The sequence below is a fragment of the Bubalus bubalis genome, chromosome 4, assembly GCF_019923935.1.
Source record: "Bubalus bubalis isolate 160015118507 breed Murrah chromosome 4, NDDB_SH_1, whole genome shotgun sequence".
NCBI classification, from domain to species: Eukaryota; Metazoa; Chordata; class Mammalia; order Artiodactyla; family Bovidae; genus Bubalus; species Bubalus bubalis.
Window position 1 is genome coordinate 162,124,125 of NC_059160.1, and position 6,000 is coordinate 162,130,124.

Below are 6,000 nucleotides of genomic sequence, written 5' to 3' on the forward strand. Positions count from 1 at the left end.
CTTGGGATTTCTTTGGAGGGAATGATGCTGAAGCTGAAACTCCAGTACTTTGGCCACCTCATGCGAAGAGTTGACTCATTGCAAAAGACTGATGCTGGGAGGGATTGGGGGCAGGAGGAGAAGGGGACAACAAAGGATGAGATGCCTGGATGGCATCACTGACTCAATGGACATGAGTCTGAGTGAACTCCGGGAGTTGGCGATGGACAGGGAGGCCTGGTGTGCTGCAATTCATGGGGTCGCGAAGAGTCGGACACGACTGAGCAACTGAACTGAATTGATGCTAAAGTTGAAGCTCCAATACTGTGGCTACCTGATGAGAAGGACTGAACTCATTGGAAAAGTCCCTGATACTGGGAAAGACTGAAGGCAGGAGAAGGGGATGACAGAGGATGAGATGGTTGGATGGCATTACTGACTCGATGGACATGACTTTGAGCAAGCTCTGGGAGTTGGTGATGGACAGGGAGGCCTGGTGTGCTGTAGTCCATTGGGTCGCAAAGAGTCAGACATGACTGAGTAGCTAACACTTTCACTTTACTTTTTCTTCAAAATATAATTTCAGCACATAACCAATAAAAGATTACTGATGAGAAAAAAAAATTGCTGGACACCAACTTCAGGAGCTAATACTTCCTCCTTCATGTGTAGCAGGAAGAAGAAATATACCCCTAGTGAGTCTCTTAGAAGTGCTGGGAAGCTCTCCCTCTCTATTTCTTCAAACATCTCTTCCCTCATGACCTTGACTGGGCAAACAATCCATCCCTGAAACAATCCTGATGGTTGTGGAAAGTGGTGCATTGATTGCCTAAAGTAACCTGCTCTCATCTGCTGGGCGGCGCAGGCTTGCACAATGCATCTGGGCTGGTCCAGAGTAGAGGAAGATGCTAAAAGAGATGCCAGGGCACCGTGATCAAGAAGAGGGGAGAAGAGCTCTAAAAATACAATGTCCCCTGCAGGGTGCTCTGAGGGTAAGGTAAATGAGGCTGACCCGTGTGTGTGTGTGTGTGTGTGTGTGTGTAATAATGTTAGTTCTTCCTCTTGGATGTGTTGATGGCCCTTCTTACCTTTCCCAACCCCTGCCCTTCTCCTGGCCAAGTCTATGCCCCAATCTCAGCTCTGCCATCTCAGAACAGAGGCCTCCCTGGGAGATGGCAGCGGGGCCTCAGTCCTACCTGTGCCAGGTGCCCTGGGCAGGTCCCTGCCCCTCACTGCCCACTTGCACCAGGGGGGAATGCATAGGTGTATGAGTGTGGGGGGGCATGATTTGCATCACGAGGGTTCTGGTTGGAGGTGTGACCTTCACTGACCTCAGCCTGCAGCAGAATGACAAGGCCCAGGGGCATGGGCATCTGCTTTGAGGAAAATGTGGGTGGAAGGGCTGGTATGGTGGGCTCTGCTCTCCAGCTGGGGGAGAGGGGCAAGAGACTGCTCTCTAACCACCCACCCCAGCCCTTGCCTGCCCCTCACCTACCTTTCTCGGCAGCTGTGTTCCAGGGCAGGCGACAGCCCAGTTAAGCTCAGCACAGAAGGGGCACAGCTCCCCTGCCTGTGGCACTGTGCCCTGAAGAACAGTCCTGGAGAGCAAGCTGGGGGATGTCTCAGCCAGGAGCAGCTCTGGCTGGCACCGGCCACATAGCCAACGGGCTCACTGTACGGGTGGGTCTGGGAGCACCAGGTCTTCCTGGATTCAGGCCACTGTGCCCTGTACCTGGGCATCACCTCATCCACAGGCGTTACTAAAAATGACAGCTAGCACTTAGTAAGTAGGCAGTGCCTATAGACCAAACACATTAACTTGACAGCTGCTGCTGCTAAGTCGCTTCAGTCGTGTCCAACTCTGTGCGACCCCATAGACGGCAGCCCACCAGGCTCCCCCGTCCCTGGGATTCTCCAAGCAAGAACACTGGAGTGGGGTGCCAAGCACCCAGAGGTAAATGTTTCATTGGGGTTGTGAGTCACCCCGAGTCACCGAGTTTAACACGGTGAAGGTGTGGGGATTCAAACCCAGATTGCTCTTGCATTCCCTGCCCTCCCTTCCTTCATGGTCCTGGACTGGCTTCCCCATGGGTTCACCCTATGGCTCCTCATTCATCTCTTAGCAGGTTCCCTGCTGCCAGCGGGTGTGAGCACAGGGTACACGACACCCATCACCAGGAGGACATCTGGGCCCAGAAGGCGAGGGGCTGGCCCAGGTTTCCAGGAAAGCTGCCTGGGTGTTGCCAGGTCAGGGTCTGCTCACCTGGTATGGGGGAGCTGGACGCCTCCATTTCCCAGAACCTGTTCGGAGTTCCCTCTTTTTAAGGCACTGCCTGGAGGAAGCGCCGGATCCCTGCCCCCTCTCGTCACCCCGGAGGCCCTCCGTGGCCTTGGCCCTGCCCCCAGACCCCATGTGACCAGCGGGCAGGGGAGGTGGGCAGGACCAGGAGGAAGCTGCCCAGGACGAACATCGTCAGTCGGATCCAGGCTTCCCGGCTCCTCGGGGCCTCTGGGGATGGTGCACTGACGGCCGTCCTTGGCCTGCTAAGAGGCTGCCGCAGCCTCGGCTCAGGAAACATTCCACGGGTGCAGCTGACCTCTGCCAGGAAAGGATGGGGCAGGGCGGCTCGCAGTTGCGAGCCTGGGGTTTGACTTGGTGCAGCGCGCCCCCTGGTGGGCACCCTCATGCACTGCTTCCCACGCCCCTGGACCTCTCCCTCGCAGCACCGTCTCTGCATCCCTCCCTGGCTCTGGACCCGCAAATGTCAATTCGCCCCACCCTCATCTGTAGCCTCACCTTTCCTGGGGCCAGGGGCGGCTCGCAGGGTATGCGGGCTTCCTGGGGCTTCCTGTGCAGGCTTCCTCCGAGCAGAGCAGCTGAATTGCGCACAGCTGATCCAGTTCTGTCTGGAGTGAGGGGAGGAAGTTGGGGCTGGAGAAGTCATTAGCAGGGGAGGAGCCCGCAGGTTGCAGAGGGAGGAGCTGGGCCACTTTTCAAAGTTCCAGCATCACCCAGATCTCCCCAATCTGTGGATTGGGAAGCAGGTCAGAAACATTCGGTCCATTTCCCAAGGTGACAGATTGCATCTCTGAGACTTGAAACCAAGGTCTGCAGCTGATTGCTAAGCTTTTGAAAATCAAGGCTAAGGAGGGAAGTAGGCAGGTGGCCCTCAGTCTCCTGCCTCCCAGTGGGGCTCTCTGCATGACTTCGCCCCCTTTGCCGAGAGTGGACTCAGAGTGGCCCCTCATTCTTGTCCTCCCTGACCAAGGCAGGGGGAGCTGGCCATGGACTGGTGCCTGATTCGGCATCTGGGCAGAGCAGGGGCTGGGGTGGAGGCTCCATCAATCCAGGCTCAGGGAGGGGACGATGGCCAAGGCGGATGATCACTCACCCTAATCACTGCGATAACCTCTTGCCAGCCCTGGGGGACTGCTGGGAGTGGGGCGGGGTGGGCCATGGTGGAGACGGACCTCTGGCACAGGTAAGGAAGCCCATGACCTGAGCAAGGACCAGAGCTCAGGGATCCTGAGGAGCAAGATGTAATGTCCTGCTCTTGGCCTTTCTAGGGGGACTCAGCTGGAAAGCAGCAGACCGGGCCTTCTCTGTGCTTGCACTGAGGCGGGCTAGCGCTCTGTCCAGGCCTTCTGGGAGAGGCTGGAGCTGGCGTGGAAAGAACCAGGGTGTTGGAGTCAAGCACCATTGAATTTGAGTCCTGCCGTGGACCCTTCCCAGCTGGGTTAGTAACACTGTCTCTCTGCACCCCATTCCCAATCTGTAAAATAAGAATGATAATACAGCGGACTCCAGGGTCTGTTGTGAGGATTGAGGAGGTAAGTCATGCAGAGAACTCGGGTACATGCCGGTGCTAGGGGATTTTTGTTTGTTTTTTACCTAGCAAAGTTGTTTGGTTTTTCTAGTTGCTATAAATTATAATCATAGGAAGGCTACATATTGTTTTATGAGTTTAAGTATTGAAGTTGATGCTGGAGCCCAGAGATTGCTTCCCCCTTCTTTTGAAGAGGTTTCCCACTATTAGGTAGAAGAAACACTGGGACGAGGGGCCTTAGTGCCCCGACCAAGAGGGTCTCACCTGAGAGCTATGGTAAAGCATCTTCCTCTCTTGTAAAGTTTTGGGGACCGTTCCCCAGTGCCCCCGTTGCTACTCACATACACATCCCAGCTTAGTAGACAGTGATGGTCCAGTGGCTAAGACTCTGTGCTCCCAATGCACGGGGCCCAGGGTCAACCCCTAGCTAGGGAACTAGATCCCACGTTCCACAACTTAGACTTCATGTGCCTCAAAGAAGGTTGAAGATCTCATGTGCTGCAACTGGAGCCTGGTGCAGCCGAACAAACAAACAAATACTAGAAAGAAAAGAAACACCAAGCTAATTATAATGTGAAAGTGTTAGTTGCTAGCCCACCAGACTCCTACGTCCATGGAGTTCTCCAGGCAAGAATACTGGAGTGGGTAGCCATTCCCTTCTCCAGGGGACCTTCCTGACCCAGGGATCAAACCCGGGTCTCCTGCGCTGCAGGCAGATTCTTTACCGACTGATCCACCAGGGAAGCCTAATTATAATACGGGTACCGAGTAATCCTGACTGTAATTGGCAACTGTGGCCACAAGGTGGCGGTCTCCACACACGGCTTCCAGCATTCCTGGGCTTTTCAGCTGTGAGCCGCCACCAATCCGAGGAGGCCCTTCTGTCGGGGTGGGAGTCTCTGTTGGCCTCAGGGAGCTCAGAGGAGTCACCTGCATAGCACCTATTATGCAGGGAAACACATACTTCTGGGGGAGTTCAGGGCTGGGACTAGGGTAAGGCCAGTGAGGCATCTGGGGTACAAATTTTAAGGAGGCTGTGAGTGCCTCACTTGCTTCACCCTCATCAGGCCCTGGGTCCACGGAGCTGGGGCGGGTATGTGAGTAGCAACATGGGCACCGGGAAATGGTCCCCGAGACCACAGCGCAGAGGAAGGTGCTTTACTATAGCTCTTGTAGGGGCACTAGGGCCTGTTGCCCTCAGGGTACAGCCAGGATCATCAGATGTACTTTCTGGGAGGGAACTAACAGGAATGCACAGGGTGCTGCCCCATCTCCAATCCCACTCGAGTCAGAGGCACGCGTGAGTGTGGCAAGCGGAGGCCAGCAGTGGGCTGCGCAGAGCGCCCGCCGCGCTGGAGGCCCCGCTCCTGACTTGCCGCCTTTCGCGGCTCCACTGAGACGGAGGAATGGCTGTGTTCTAACAGAAGCACAGTGGCCCTGGCAGCCGTGGCAGGTGGGTCTCTGCCCGTGGTCTGAGTCCTCGGTATCACTGATGACATAGAAAAACAAAGCAGTGGGCAGTGTGGCCCCTGGAAGCTGGGTGAGAAGAGCTGATCAGTAAAGAAAGCATGGGATGGCGGCTGTACAGGTGGAAGAAGAAGTCAGCAAACATTTTGGTAAGTCTAAATCATCATTATGTGTAAAAGAAATGAGAGGAGTGAATTAAGGTGGGGGTGTGAGGAGCAGGGTGGAAACAAAATCACACATGACACGAGAGCCAGTACTGAACACAGTGGCATCTGCAACAAGACTGGGGAGAGTCAGAGCGCTGAGACTCCCGGTACTTGGGTTTTAGCTCTGGTTGAGCACTGTCCAGTATGGATATAATGTGAGTCATACATGTAATTAAAATTTTGTTAGCAGCCACCTTCAAAAGAGAAGGAGGTGAAATTAGTTTAATAATATATTTTATTTAATGCAATATATGCAAAATCTTATAATTTCAACATGTAATCAATATAAATATTACTACTGAACGATTTTATATTCTTTATATACTAAGTTTTCCAAGATCTGGTATGCTGCTGCTGCTAAGTCACTTCAGTCATGTCCGACTCTGTGTGAACCCATAGACGGCAGCCCACCAGGCTCCCCCGTCCCTGGGATTCTCCAGGCATGAACACTGGAGTGGGTTGCCGTTTCCTTCTCCAATGCATGAAAGTGAAAAGGGAAAGTGAAGTCCCTCTGTCGTGTC

General features: G+C 54.2%; 1 protein-coding gene across 4 annotated transcripts in view; it reads right to left on the reverse strand.

The window, feature by feature from the left end:
- ARHGAP22 (Rho GTPase activating protein 22) overlaps positions 1–2,896 on the reverse strand; it is a 177,753-nt gene extending 174,857 nt beyond the window's left edge. For 3 of the 4 annotated variants that reach the window (XM_025284900.3, XM_044942400.2, XM_025284894.3), the window contains exon 1: positions 2,777–2,896. The gene's annotated coding sequence lies outside the window, so the exon portion shown is untranslated. The remainder of the gene's footprint in view (positions 1–2,776) is intronic. The other variant, XM_044942401.2, reaches the window with a different exon arrangement.
- Between the last annotated feature and the right edge of the window lie 3,104 nt (positions 2,897–6,000).